At 41.7% G+C, this 16,113-nt stretch overlaps 2 pseudogenes; both read left to right on the plus strand.

The window, feature by feature from the left end:
• The first annotated feature begins 3,380 nt into the window (after positions 1-3,380).
• On the plus strand, positions 3,381-15,893 carry LOC128575788 (lactosylceramide 1,3-N-acetyl-beta-D-glucosaminyltransferase-like; annotated as a pseudogene).
• On the plus strand, positions 4,278-4,380 carry LOC128576160 (uncharacterized; annotated as a pseudogene).
• Positions 15,894-16,113: the final 220 nt, after the last annotated feature.

Genomic DNA, 16,113 nt, shown 5'->3' on the forward strand with positions numbered 1-16,113 from the left:
TTTCCTCAAATCAGCATATCCATGACTTTCATGATGGGTCTATCCCAAAATGAGCTTGGTAAGATCCCAGGCTGGATCAGATCACCCAGAAGTAACCTACTATACTACTAGAATCTGATTGAGGGCATGATAGAATACCTTAAGATGGCTTTTAAACATTTTCAATTCAACCCTGAATTTAATAATTCATTCAGTTAACAAGTATTTGTTGAGTTTAAAACATGCATTAGCTTCTCTACTAGATCCAAGGACATGCCCCCATACAGTTAACAGTCCTGATAAAAATAACAGAAGGAAAGGTCTCATGGACAAACATGACACTCTCCCCGTTCACTCTGCACATCTACATCTACTGCTGTTAAGAGTATAGAGGGACAATATCAAGAAAAAAAGACAGGGTATTCATTAGGACCAGATTCAGCTCAATACTGGCATATATGAAGAGAGTGATTTCCCCTTTGAGTTACTAAAAGGTATATAGTTGATTGGGGTGAAGTTTATGAATAGAAATTATCTTCATATTCTTTATGTAAAATTCATCCCAGGGTCCAAAAAATGAATATTATAACAGTATGCTCACACCTATCATCTCAGCATTTTGAGAGACTGAGCCTGGAGGATCACTTAAGACCAGGAGACTGATGGGGTCTCACTATGTTGCCCAGGCTGCCCTGAGGAGGCTGAGGCAGAAGGATCATTTGAGCCCAGGAGTTTGAAGTTGTAGTGCACTATGCATGGTCACTACACTCCAGCCTGGACAACACAGTACTCTGTCTTTAAAAGAAATAAAATAGGAAGTAAGTGCATCACTACAAACTGGCTTGCCATGTTAAGTTTCATGAATACACAAATTTGCTTTGGACATTATTTTTCTAGCAAGCCAGCCTCACTCAACACAAGCTTTTAAAATGTATTTCAGATACTTTTACCAATATTATGGAAAATAAAGAATGCATTTTCAAAAAAGACTGTAAAAACCCAAATAGACTTTGATTTATAGGGCAATCTTTTCACTTCCTTCTTACTGTTTTGATTAGTACTTGAAAGATTTATCTTATTCTCCTTTTGTTTAACTTTGGAAACTGGAATTTTAAAGAGGAGCTGATAAACTACATATTCCAGATTTTAAAGTTTTAGCCTTACATTAACTCATAGAAAAAAAGAACAAAAAAAAAAACATAGTCTCTCATGAAAATATGGCGTGAAATGCATTTGCAGTTACAAAATAGGTCAAAGTCATTTATGGTATTCATTAATCCTGCTACTTCTGTGAAAAAAGGTTAAAAGCATTGCCTACATTTTACAGATGGAAAAAAAGTAACAGGTTCCACCTTGCTGTGGGTATAACAGCAAAGCCTGTGGTAGAGCCAGAAATAGAATCTTAAGGGATTTGCGTTTCTTTTTTGATGTAGAACAGAATTCAATTCAAGCAGTCTCAATGAAGTCGTGGTACAGAAGTTTCAGCTCTATCACTTCACTCAATTTTCTTTAATAGAATTAAATAGTTCATTTCAGCTCTACTTTCAATCAGAAGCCTTATGCTAATTTGTCCAGCTGACTGACCAAATATAATATATATAGTAATCTCATAAAATACATTGTATATTAAGCATAATGGATAATGTGCAGCCATTTTAAGGAAATTTTTTTAAAAGAAAAAGCAATATTTTAAATCCAGTATAATCAAATGCTATAGAAGAGGGATCTCTGTTACTTGAGTTCAGCAGGTCAACACGCAACTTCTAAGATGACGGCCTTAATATAATTCTGGGTTTCACAGCATTCTATTTCATTTTCTTTTCTTTTTAACCACTGGGGATTAACAGCATTCTAAATCAAATCCCACAAACACTTTTAAGAAAAAGCACCTTTGTAGTTACAGAAGTTGAGAATTCCATGCTGCCATCCTGTGTCCACCATCTTGCCATTGCAACTATAATTTCAATTTTCTGAATTTGTGCATCTGAGCACATCAGTGTGAGAGTGTTAGGATGGAACTTGAGTCACTGGCTGCTACACTTCTTAGATGTGCTCAGAATTCCTAACGTGTTCACCAGCCATCTATACTACAGACTGGGGATGGACTTGCTCTAACAAAACAGTAGCAATATGTGGATCCTCTGGTGGGAAATAAAGAACTTAATCATGTCTACTGGATAGTGTAGTTGGAAGAATTAAATGAGATTAATCTACTCATATATAGTGCAGTTAAAGGTGTGCAGAGCATATGATAAGTGTGCAGTAACAGTCAGCATATTATCTGTTAACTGGCTAGCCTGCACACATGTTGGTCTTGTAAACATCAACTTAATTGGCATGCATTTATATAACACATTATTAATGAGAATTATTTGTGGGCATTTTTAACATGGTCTACAGGTCCAGCATGGTCTGGAAGCCATTGGTATCCCTAGAGTACATTATGTCTACCCTGCATCTCCCTCCATCCCACCCCTTAGCTTTTGTGCAGAGGTCAGAGCAGCCTTTCTCCATTTCTGTGGATGCTCTAAGCTCTTTCCTGGAATACACGCTCTCCCTCCTCTACCTGGAACTATACCCCAAGCTCCACTCCTTGGCTTTCTAAACTCATCTTCAATTATCTGCTTCATCAATTTCCTCAGCCTCCAGTTGGGTTCTTGACACATCCATTTTAGCCCCTGTTAAGTGGTAATTTTACATTTTTAAATGATTCTTGTATCAATGTCTGTTTTATCCTCACGAAAACTCCATGTTTGAGGATTTTTTCTCACTATATACCTCAGGTCTACCACAGTGCTCGACATAAGGTAGGTTCTCAACATATACTGATTCTATAAATGAATAAACACATCCCAACATGAGGCTACTGCTCCACCAATTGAGCATTTCTCCCTTTCATTTTATTTTACAATCATTATTCCCCTCATCCCTGGCTTTATTCATCTATATAGTAAAAGGCACATATATGTTACTAGATAAAAATAGCTTATGCATTTAATTTGCAGGGAAAAGAAGAGGAGGAAAAGGGAAGTTGATGAAGTAGGCACCACTGAAGTGGTGACCACGGTGTTATGAATGTCAAACAGTGTCCAAAGACACGTGTATAAATGATTTTTCTAAGAATATTGTTTTTGTGTTGAGAAAGGTGTTATTTCAGTGGACGGATGTGTTCACCACACTGTAATGTACATAAAACAGCGTGTAAAGAACATTAATAAAAGATGTTTCCAGCTGGTCATGGTGGCCCACACCTGTAGTCCTAGCCACTCAGGAGGCCTAGGAGAGCCAGATTCGTGAGGGCCACGGTCTGGAGGGTTACCAAAGACACTGGGCGTCGGGTCTGCTGGTCCAGCCGCAGCAAAAGCCAAAGATTCCCACCGGCGGAAGACTTCCGACAACCAATGGCCGGCCGGTCCCTCCCCAACCCGAGGGGATTGGCTGAGCGCCACGCGGCCCCACCTTTCTTCCCCGCCCCCACCAGAACTTTCGCAGTGATTGGCTGTCCTCCCATGGTCTCCGCCCTTCCTCAACTCCCCTCAGGATCTTCGCAACGATTGGCTACCTGCTCCGCAGCTTTCCTCTCCGCCCCGCCCCCATACAGAGTCTCCGCGGTGATTGGCAGACCGTCCTGCAGCCCTCCGCCCCGCCCCGCCCCGCCCCAACCTGATATTTCTCCACCCCTGGTCTTGCTGGTGGTGGCGCCTAGCTTAGATCGCTGGGCTCTTCGTCAGGTGTAGTTGGACGGTGAGTGTATCTTTAGCCTTTGGCCTCCGGCGAAGCGGGTTCCTGGGGGGCCTGTGTGCCCCTGGTCTTGACCCATTCAGAGCTCCGCTGCTCCTGTCTCCCAGGGCTCAGCGGACAGCAGGCCTTGGCAGCTCATGGGGCCGGCGGCGGTGAGGTCCCGGGCCCGCGCTCAGCCGCCCTCAGGTTCCGCAGGGCGGATCCGCCGCTATTTGTAGCGGGTTTCGGACCGGACCCCGCCTGGGGCCGCTGCAAAAGCTAATCCAGGCCCAACTTTTGGTTCCGGGAGTTCGTCTCCAGCGTCTGTGTAGGTGCAGCGGTCTCAGTTCAGGTGTGTCCTTGACCCTGAGTGAAATTAAATGACTCAGGGCCCGAGCACGTGACTAGAGGTGACGGGAGAGCTCCTGCATCAGAAAGGAAGTGTACTTTCAGGGGCGCCCCCAGAAGAATTGCTAGTAATGGATAGCTGGACTTGTTAAGCTGCTGAAATCCACGAGGCATTAACAAGAGAACACTTTTTTAAAAGGATAAAAATACCTCCAAGATTATCCTTTGTAATGCCCTTTTAAAGTTGACACGGTGTTCTGAAAGGTTAACACAGAAGGGTAAAGTAGTAATACAGAAGAGATTTTAAAACTCTCTGCATCCTAAATCACAGCTGAACCAGAAGAAACTTCTTTACGATTTAAGCACCTTTTTGACAAATTAAAACTTAAACTTAGCTTTGAAGGTACCTTCAGGTCAAATGTTGGTATTTGACGTTGAAGGCAGTCGCAATCCACCTGAACAGCATAAAGATTACTTTGAGAACATCAGACGTGGCTTAATGGCAGGTCATAAGCCTCCCAGAGCCAAATTTCCAGAGCCAAATTTCAGTGGGTGCAAGCAACTGTCACCAATGTAGGCCTTGAAATATCCGAGGGTAACCAAACCCAGAATGCCTTGAATCAATTTTGTCCATTCTTTTCCCAAAGATGGTTATGCAAATTTGTAGGAACAGCTGCCTCTTCGGGCTAAGGGATTCCCAATTTTGCCTAACCTTTATATGCCCTCCCAGATAAAACCACAGAAGCCTTTACTGAAGTATTATCTTCAAAGAAGCTACCTTTGAAGTATCAAGATTATCATTGTCCACCCCACCTCCACAAAAACCTACCCTCCGTGTTCCCATTTTGACAGACCTTTCCACCTATCTTGTGAAAACAATGGAATGGCTGTGGCCACTCTAGGACAATCTTTATGTCCCGTGGCATATCTTTCCTGTCCATTGGATTCAGTGGCTTCGGGCATGCCCCCGCCCTTGACAGAACCCTTACCCTTATGCTGAGTTCCCCTGTTCACCTGGGTTTCCCATTCTGTGTCAGCCCTCCAACAAATTCATAAAGACAGCATCTGTCAACTTGACAGACCAACCAACTCTCGGTCATCTTGTATTGCTATAATCCTGGGTGCATTATTACCCTCCCCGATGCTGGAGAAACCTGCTCCACTCCACATGACTGCATTGAGTCTGTGGCCTAAACCTTCCATCACTCTGGTCTTCTGACCCCTGACCTTCCTAGTGTCTTCCCCATGTGGCCCCATGTGGTGTGACACAGCTCTTGTGTGTCTCTAGGACCTGTGAATATATTAAACTTTCTTTTTCCTGAGCTTTCCCTGTGTCTTCTCTTTTTGATCTTGACTAAGGTTTAGGCCACAGCCTTTATTTGGGGTTTCCACAGGAAAGAAAAGGCAGGGTGTCTGGGCATGGTGGCTCACACCTATAATCCCAGCACTTGGGAGGCTGAGGCAGGTAGATAGCCTGAGCTCACAGGTTCAAGACCAGCTTGAGCCAGAGCAAAAATAATAGCCAGGCATAGTGGTGGGCACCTGTAGTCCCAGCTACTTGGAAGGCTGAGGCAAGAGGATCGCTTGAGCCCAAGAGTTTGAGGTTGCTGTGAACTATGACACCACAGCACTCTACCAAGGGCAACAAAATGAGACTCTGTCTCAAAAAAAAAAAAAAAAAAGACAAGGCAGGGCAAGATGAATAGTTTAGGATGAGCTAGTTTGAATAATTTTTGTGGGTTTCTGGTTATAGGGATGTCCTGGGTGACTAAGAGGAATATTCCCCTCTTGGGTGTGAGAGTCAGCTGGAGGAGGTGTGGCTCTGGATTGGCTAGTTTGTATACCAAGGACATGTTCTTGGTTGGGCACTTTGTCTTTAAGGACTGACTACCCCCAAGAAAGACAGTCTCGCCCCGACTAGAAAGGTTTTTTACTTATTTTTCTTTTGGGGGGAGGGTGAGGGAGTAAATTTTTTTATAATTTCAGACCATCATACTCATATACAGAAAATTTTAAAATATTCTCATGTGTGAAGGGGATGATCAAGCAGCCAGAAGCTACACGGTTCTGCCCTGGCATTCACAGCATTTCAGACCAAATCATTTCCCAACGTACTGCTTGTAAATCTTACTAGTGTGCTGCAGGGAGTCCTCCAAGGCCCACACTGCCCTTTGTGACATTACAAATGGACTTTATAGATTTATGTCCAGCCTCAGACTATTCTCACTGCGTGTCTAATGGCGGGCTGTGCTAATGGCACAACAGTGGTAAAGAAACTAACAGCTGAGATTATTCCTTGTTTTGTTTGGCTTTTAACTCACTTTACAGCAGAAATAAATCACTTGCTTGCAAAACTCTGAGATATTATTCATTAAAATTTTAAACACCCCTCCCATGGGTAGTGCCTGTGGCTCAAGGAGTAAGGCGCTGGCCACATATACTGGAGGTGGTGGGTTCAAACCTGGCCCTGGCCACAAACTGCAAAAATAAATAAATAAATAAAAGCCTATTTAAAAAAAAATTTATACCCCCTACTATCCTAAATTCTCAGAACAAGTAAAACATAAAAATATAAACATAATATGAGCTCTAGAGAAAATCTGGCAGTACCTTTTTTTGACAATTCCACCAGATAGTTTTCAAGCTGTTTTGCTCTTACAGCCTGACAGGGGACATGGGAAATGGAAATGTGCAGATGCCAGCATGACCAGTAAAGGTCACAATGGACCCTGGACTCCAACCCAGTGGGTTTCAAGTTCCAATATGACCTTGTCCGTGAACAATCCTTTATTTTATGTGGCAATATACAGTATACAAAGGGTTCCCACCTAAGTGGTCAGGGCGAGATGTACTTGGATATCGGGGACCTTCCTTCACCAGATAACCAACTTAAAAGCTCTCCAAATTATAAACCCAGGATCCTTCATATATAAAGTAATACTACATGTATGGGCCCAGTGAGACATCATGGAAATCTATTCATATATCGCAATACCAAGGCCAATTTGATGATAAAGACACTTTTTCCAAGTTTGGGAACTTATGATCTAGAAAAAGCAATTCGAAGCATTTCCAGTAAGGGAACAAAGGTTTAGTGCCACTATGCAGACCTTGGAAAAATGACTGTCGGAGCTGGGATGCTAGGTCACGGGCCCCAGCCCATGAAACTGCCAGGACATGGACTGCTGTTCTTGCTTGCTGGGGAGCCTGTTGTCTCCGTCAGGTAAGGCTCCCCATCAGGAGGAGCCAGTTGTTGCAGTCAGCTCAGAGGTGCTGGAGCGCCTCAAAGGTACAGCAGTCAGTCTTAGTAGGAGCAGCGACTAGTAAGAGCCTACTTGGAGCTGGAGTCTAGCAGGAGCCCGGACTAGCTTCTCCCATGGCTATTTGTACCACAGGTATGGAGACTGGGAAGCAATGTGTACGTGTTCTCACGCTCTTTAACCAGAGACCAACCCCTTCTCCATTCCCTTATTACCAAGGTGTTTCTTTTCAGGTGTCTCCTACAATGACAATCAAAAGTTAGCAATTTATGTCGGGCACAGAGCCTCATGCCTGTAATCCTAGCACTCTGGGAGGCCAAGGCAAGTGGATCACTTGAGCTCACAAGTTTGAGACCAGCCTGAGCCAGAGTGAGACCCTGCCCCTAAAAAATAGCCAGGTGTTGTGGTGGCACCATACTTCCAGCTACTAGGGAGGCTGAGACAAGAGGATCCCTTGAGCCCAAGAGTTTGAAGTTGCTCTGAGCTATCACGCCAAGGCACTCTACCAAAGGAGACAAAGTGAGACTCTGTCGCAAAAAAAAAGCACCAAACTTAGCAATTTAGCCCCTGTACCCTAAAATCATTATGTGCTGGATATCTGGAGGACCCAACAAGGAAAAGCCTATGCAATTGTTGGCCAATGACGCCGCTTCCATACATATAAGACGGGCAAAGTAATGTTGAGTCTATGTAAAAGGAAAGATTCCACATCAAATAAGTGGGGCACAATTGTTTAACTGACCTATTTCCAGGAGTGGGAGAGTGAAGGGGGGGAGGTTCAACAGAACATGGGGCTATGAGTTCATATTGGTTCTTTTCTGCTTGTTCACCCTTGTTCTGATTTGTTTCTTGCCTTTCACAGATCTCTGAATTCCTGATTTCTAATCTGTATCTTCTTTCCATAGCATTCAGCGCAGCTCCTTGTCAATGAAACTTCATGTTGCAAATGGGCCATCAGAATGGCACAAAGACTACTTTAATCTGAGATCATCTGAACAAACAGCAGCTGCGGAAAAAAGCCTCAGCTAAACTTGCCTTTGATGAGCAAAACAGGCCTTTCTGAGAATTCAGCTGCCATAAACCCCTCTGCTGAGGGAGCCTCTTGAAAGGGAGAAGGCTAATTTAGCATTGAGACCTCCAAATGTATTGAATTGTATAAATAAGCCATATTGGAATATTTCATATTTTTTCATAAGCCTTTAAACACACACACACTCACAGACAGCACACACCCAAGTAAGCTGATATGTCAACCCTTACCCCTAACTCTTGCGTATATGTATATAATGCTCTTGCATGCAGCATAATAAACTTTTCTTCCCCCTATTAATCTGTCTGTTAATTTTCAGGCCCTAAGTGCTGAAATCTAAGTTGGTAGAGGAAAAATTTTCCTCCCAACAGTACTCCTAGACTTTTCTGGATACATCAGAGAGTGCATTCAATTAGGTTAGGGAACTTGGAAACCTTGATTTTGTTTGAAGGTAGAAGAACCCAATGTAGGCAAATATACAAGACTGTCTCTTTTTAAACTCGTCTCAAGAGTAGACTTTGGATAGGCCTGTTGTGTATTTAAGAACTGACTGAAAACTGATTTCCTTTAAGGTGAAGGCTACAAACCACTGAAGGTGGGATGTCTGTGCTTTTCTGACTTATTGGGGGCATTTTTACTTATGGTCTAGCAGAGGTCCTCAAACTTTTTCAACAGGGGACCAGTTCACTGTCCCTCAGACCGTTGGAGGGTCGGACTACAGTTAAAAAAAAACAACTATGAACAAATTCCTATGCACACTGCACATACCTTATTTTGAAGTAAAAAAAACAAAACAGGAACAAATACAATCACACCGCCTCATGTGGCCCTCTGGCTGTAGTTTGAGGACCCCTGGTAGGGGGAAAGGAAGTGTCTGTGGACGGCAGAGGGAACGAGGCCTGCAGGGACACTGTAGAGGGAGCTTCTCTTGTGCTGAACACTTGACCCAGTGCTGTGGTGAGCTCCTTCCATGAATCTTTCTGGTTAACCCTCACACAATGTTCTCCACGTTTTACAGATGAATAAACTCACCGGGTAGAAAACTGGCTAAAGATGGTACCATTTCTGAAAAAGAGCAAGATGCAGAACAGAGTACCTAGTATGTCACCTTTCCTAAAAGAAGGGGAAACATAACAGGGACCTTACCTAAGAAACGCAAACATCATAACCTAATCGTTTGTACCCTCACATTAATCTAGAATTTAAAAAATAAAAAAATTAAAAAGGAGGAGAAATGAAATTCATGTACATATATGAATTTGCAAAGTAAACTAGAAGCTAATGAAAGTGATTATATATAAGGGGAGTGGGCGGGAGATGCCTGCTCCCTTTTAAAAAGTTGCATATAAACAGACTTCTGAAAATTAAAGCAAATTGATAAATTATTATCATGGAATAATTATAACATGGATAAATTATTATAAGTGATTATTACACGGAATAGTTATTTCAAATTACATTTTAAAATAGCCTACTGGGTGTATCCTTAGAGATGGGTTTATTGTTCATAGTAATATTGATGTTGTCAAAAGAAGGTAAGAAACAAAAACTTTTGACAAATCAAACAAAAATATACAATGGGGAAAAGATTCCTATTCAATCAACGGTGGGAAAATTGGACAGTCACATGTAGAAGAATGAAACAGGATCTGTACCTCTCATCACTCATAACAATTAATTCATTATGCATAACAGACTTAAATCTAAGGCAAGAAGCTATAAGAATTCTAGACGAAGAGGCTGGAAAAACTCTTATAGATATCAGCCTAGGCAAAGAATTGACCAAAAAAACTCCAAAGGCAATCATACCAACAACAAAAATAAATTGTAGGACCTGATTAAATTAAAAAGCTTCTGCATACCAAGAAAACCATCAGAGTGAATAGACAACCTACAGAATGGAAGAAAATATTTGCATGCTATATATCTGATAAAGTGCTAATAACCAGAATCTACCATGAACTCATACAAATAAGTGAGAAGAATCAAATGACCCCGTTAAAAAATTGTGCAAAATACATAAACAGGAGCTTTTCCAAAGGTGATAGACAAATGGCCAATAAACACAAGAAAAAATGCTCAGGGTCTCTAACTATCAGGAAATGCAAATCAAAAGCATGATGAGATATCACAAAGGCCCAGTAAAAGTGGCTTTTATCTGAAGGTTTCAAAACAACAAATGCTGGGGTGGATGTAGAGGGAAAGGAATATTTACACACTGTTGGTGGAGCTGCAAACGAGCACAACCTATCTGGAAAGTTGTATGGATATTCCTCGAAGAACCAAAAGTAGATCTACCATTTGATCAGCATCCCCACTACCTGGTATTTACCCTAACCAAAAAAAAAAAAAATCATTCTATTAAAAAAGACACTTGCATTTGAATTTTTATAGCAATCACAATTCAGTCACAAAGATGTGGACCATTAGAAAATGTCTTCTTGGGAGGATGAAGTCTCATTAAAGCTGTGCAATATTGGGTTAAAAGACATGATGTCTTACTGCTTCCATAATGTGAAGTTCAAAGAGCATGAGAAGTCACAGAAAATGGGTTCAGTTACTAATGATGGGCGCGAAGCTGCAATGAGCCGTGGTTATTCCACTGTGCTAACTACACAGTGAAGCTCTGTTTCGAAGAGAGAGAAGGAACTTTTGAATAAGAATAAAAATGATCCTTTTGTAATTGTTTTTATCAAGGAAAATGATTTCTTAATGTTCACTTATTCCCCTATTCCACAAGCAGCTGAGTACTTCCTATGTGCCGGTCTGTGCTGGACGTGGAGCAGTGAAGAAGATGGCCACGGAGTCTGAGTTCTAGCAAGAGGAGACAGACAATTCACAAGTAAATGAAAAGTCGTAGGTTGACTAGTGTTATAACAAAAATGGAAACCGCGATGTGGTAGCTGGAAGGCGACCTCACAGGCAGCGGTGCTCCGATGAGCCCCTTTCCTGCTCATATTGGGATTTTTGCCTACCTTTGCTGGGATTCAGTTTCCTTGCTATAAGAAGGCAATGATAATAACAGAATCTTATCTTATTGGGTTCTTATGAGACTCAGTTTTGCATGTCAAGTATTAGAAAGTGGCACGTAGAAAAACATTTAATAAATTCTAAGTTTTTAAAATTATTTTAAATGGGAGCTTAGTTCCTAGAGGAATAACCATTTATCTTGGGATGTAAAGGAATTCTGCCTTGTGAATAAAGATGGGGGATTGAGAAGAGTATCTGGGGTACAGGAAACGGCTGGTGTGAAGACCGGAGTGGATCCAGTACAGGACGTTTCACGGACAGAAGTGGGCTGGGCTGAGGATCAAGTCGTGAGTCAGGATTTGGATTTTGTTCAGTTACACTGGGGACGCAGCATAGTGTTAAATAGGAAAGTTGCCCCATGCTTACTAAGGTCTTTTTTTTTTTTTTCTTTTTTTCAGACAGAGTTTCTCTCCATCACCCAGGTTCGAACGTCATGGCATTAACCTAACTCACAGCAACCTTAAACTCCTGGGTTCAAGTGATCTTCCTGCCTCAGCCTCCCAAGTAATTGGGAATACAGGCCCCCACCACAATGCCCAGCTAAATTTTCTATTTGTAGTGGAGATGGGGTCTCACTTTGCTCAGTCTGGTCTCAAACTCCTGAGCTCAAGGGATCCTCCAACCTGGGCTTCCCAGAGTGACAGGGTTATAGGCATGAGCCACTGCGCCTGGCCCTTTATCAATGTCACTTTTAAAAGCCAAATGATCCTTATTAAGGTCTTTAAAAAGGATTGTTGGGTTTACCACATGGAGCGGACGGTAGATTTTGAGGAAGGTAAGGGTGGAAACAGACCAGTTAGAGAAGGAGCAATTTGAAGTAAGAGACACCAGATACAAGAGAGAAGTAGAGAGAGAGAGAAGTGGATGGACTAATTTTTTTGTCATACTTGATTTTTAAAACTTCCCATTCTCATTTTCCTAAACCACTGAGGCTCTCCCCCACCTGGCATAATATTTTCATTGCTAAAAGTACAAGATGAAAAGAACTGGGTGTCTTACCTATATATGGGAAGCTGTGTTATGAATTTCTAAAAACAATGTTTTACATAGACATTTTTGAAGAGCAACCCAATGTTAAACTCAAGATGACATGCAGCTATAAAATGAAGCATCTGGTGTTGATTCCAAATCTATTCCAGAGCAGTGTTATCAAATGGAACTTAAAGTAGCCAGCAGCCTCATAGACTAAAAGTACTTAAAGTAGCCAGTAGCCTCAGTAGACTCATCACTTGAGTCCAAGAGTTTGAAGTTGCTGTGAACTGTGACGCCACAGTACTCTACTCAGGGTGACAGAGTCAGACTGTCTCAAAAAGGAAAACAAACAAACTTATTTTAAAACTGTTGTGATGAAAAGAGTGTGGTATTGGTGTACAGATAGTCAAATAAATTGACAGAGCAAGCTAGGGTCAAGAGGTAGGTCCACACAGTTGATTTATGACAACTGCAAGTGGTGAAAGTGATCGATTTGCTATCTACATAGCAAAAAAGGCATCTGGACCCACCTCTACTTCCCACCATTCACAATAATCAATTTCAAATGGATTGCAGATCTAAATTAGCAAAGTAAAACAGATAAAGCTTTAAGAGAAAAACATAAGAGGAATATTCAAAATCTGGAGTTATCAGAGATTTCTTAAATAAAACAAGAAAACACTATCTAAAAATCAATACTTTTGATATTTTAAAACAAAAATTTTCCTTCAAAGACACTATTAAAAGAATAAATAGGAACTCAGAATGGGAGAAGATATTTGCTTTATATATATATCTGACAAAGAATATTCAGAATATTAGAAACAGAACTTTGCTAAGAGGATAGAGCTTGTGTTCTTATCAATAATTATAATAATAATAAAAAGGAAAGGAGGAATCTTCTGGAGGTGATGAATAGGTTTGACATAGATTGTGCTGATGGTTTTAAGAGTGTACACTTCCTTGTCAACCAAATGCATCGAGCTGTGTACACTGAATCTGCATAGCTTTTAGCACCTCAGTCTTACTTCAATAACAACTTGTGGTCTACTTATCCACTGTAATACTACTGAGAAATAAAAAGGAATGAATTACGGACATATGCAAAAATACGGACAAACCTCAAACAGTATGCTAAGTGAAAAAAACCTTGCAAAAGAGAACATACTGTATGAATCCAGTTATACAAAATTCTGAAATAGACAAACCTTTTATACAGTAGAGGAAAAACCGAAACACTGGTTGCCGCTGGGAAAGTGGAAACGGGGAGGAGCATGAAGGGACCCTCCAGGGTGATAGTGTGTTCTGTATTTGATGGAAGAATTCTGACGAGCCAGCATCTTCAGTCTACATTGGGTTCCCGTCTATTGCAGTCTCAGGAAAATGGTAGTAAGAGAACATATTTGGTGAAATCAGAAGGTCCTTTTCCACTTTTAGTGACCAACATGTAGTAAGATGGACATCTTGTTCTACAAAATACAAAGTTCTATGGTCTCGAAGAAGCAAGCGCCTATTTAAAACTGATCGTAAATAAAAACAGACCTGAATGGATATGAGAATGTTTGTTAGTGGCAGAAGAGTCAAAAAATGGCAGTTTATTCATCTGTGTGCTGAAAGACTTGGGGCAGAACCCCCCACTCTGCCCGGAGCTCTGACCACCCCAATCAACCGCAAGAGACGTCGCTTGATGCAAAAACGCAAGAGGATTTTTATTCCAGCATGCTGGGACTTGACTCACAACTCTTTTAGGAGCCGAGAAGTCAAGCCCCGCACAGCAGTTTTTTACAAGCTTATAAAGGCAAAAACTACAAAGTAGGCGGGAATAGCAGACATGCCAGGGGCTCTAATAAAGTAAGAGGGAATAGACACAGCTGGGGCTCTAACCAGATAAGAAGAACTCTGGTTCATTATTCAACTGTCTTAAGACAAGACTAACAGTCAAATATTTGCTTAATAGTAAACATTTGCTGCAGCTCCTGGGGCTATCTCCTGGAACAGTTACAAAAGGTTACATTCCTATGGTAGGGAGTGAGAGGTGGTCACATTCCTATGGTAGGGAGTGAGAAGTGGTCACATTCTCATGGTAATATTTTCTTTCAGTGCCGCTTGTTTTATACTAAGCTGTCAGGGGCTGCTCCGGACACACCCCAGACTTGCCAACATGGTGCTGTGAGGAAGTCACCCTGAACCTTAAGCAGTAAACAACTTTAAGGAAGTCCTCCTGATTGGTCTGTGTAGGCGCATGCTGTGCTCGTGGCTTGAGTCTGCTCCACTGTATTGTGAATGAGCTGTGCATGCCCTGTGCACATGTACTGTTCTGTGATTGGTTCTGCTACAGCATAAGAGTGGTAGGAGAGGGAGGGGAGAGAGAGAGAAGAAGCAGCAGCTACCCGGGTAGAGAGATCTATCGGTTCTCCGAGCTGTTCTGCAATAAAGTGCCTTTGAAACCCTGGTTGGTGTCCTCGTCTCTGCTGGTCGGCGGTGCAGCAACACCGACACTAAACCTCATGTTTTTTGGGGAACCGATTGATAATCACACTGTCAGCCACGTGAAGTCCTACTCTTACAGATACCTCGTAAACAGCTACGACTTTGCGAATGATACCCTGTCTCTTAAGAACAGCTCGGCTGGGACCCGCGACCCATACTTGATTCACCACGAGGAGAAGTGCCAAGCACAGGACAACCTCCTTTTACTGTTTGTAAAGACGGCTCCTGAGAACCATGCTCGACATTCTGCAATCAGAGCAACATGGGGCAATGAGAAGTATGTCTGGTCTCAACTCAATGCCAACATCAAAACACTGTTTGTCTTAGGAACTCCTGATCTGTGGCAGGGAGAAGCACTGCAAAGAGAATTGGTTCTGGAAAATCAAAAGTACCATGATATAATACAGCAAGACTTTGTGGGTTCTTTCTACAATCTTACTCTTAAATTACTCATGCAGTTCAGTTGGGCAAATACCTTTTGCCCACATGCCAAATTCCTTATGACTGCTGATGATGACATATTTATTCACATGCCAAATCTTATTGAAAACCTTCAAAGTTTAGCACAAATTGGTTTTCAAGACTTTTGGATCGGTCGTGTGCATTGTGGCGCCCCTCCCATTAGAGATAAAAACAGCAAATACTATGTCTCCTATGACATGTAGCAGTGGCCAGCTTACCCTGACTCTGCTGGGCTGCCTATGTAATCTCTGGTGATGTAGCTGCCAAAATGGATGTGGCATCACAGACACTTAATTCCAGCCTTTATATAGACGATGTGTTCATGGGCCTCTGTGCCAATAAAATGGGGATAGTGCCACAATACCATGTTTTTTTTTTTCTGGGGAAGGTAAAACTCCTTATCATCCCTGCATACATGAGAAAATGATGGCATCTCATGAACACGTACAGAATCTTCACTGCCTTTGGAAGAATGCTACAGATCCGAAGGTAAAAATCATTTCACAAGGTTTTTCTTGTCTGATATACCGCAGGTTAATGAAGATAATTTGCCTATGCGGACACATATCCTTGTTGGGCTGCGGTCGTCTGCCAGTACTTGAATGTTGTATGTTTTTACTGTCACTGAGCCAAACCTGCATGGGAAACTTTTAAATGTTTGTCTACCTTATGTAAAATGAATACAAAAGTCAAAAGAAATATTTTGAAAGCCCAGTCTATTGGAATGTTTCTTTGATTCTAGAAGCTATCTTATGACTTACCTACTTCGTTGCCTAAATTCATTTCAAGGAATTCATATTTAGAAAAGTGTACATTATTAAT

This window comes from Nycticebus coucang, chromosome 23 (genome assembly GCF_027406575.1).
Source record: "Nycticebus coucang isolate mNycCou1 chromosome 23, mNycCou1.pri, whole genome shotgun sequence".
Taxonomy (NCBI): domain Eukaryota; kingdom Metazoa; phylum Chordata; class Mammalia; order Primates; family Lorisidae; genus Nycticebus; species Nycticebus coucang.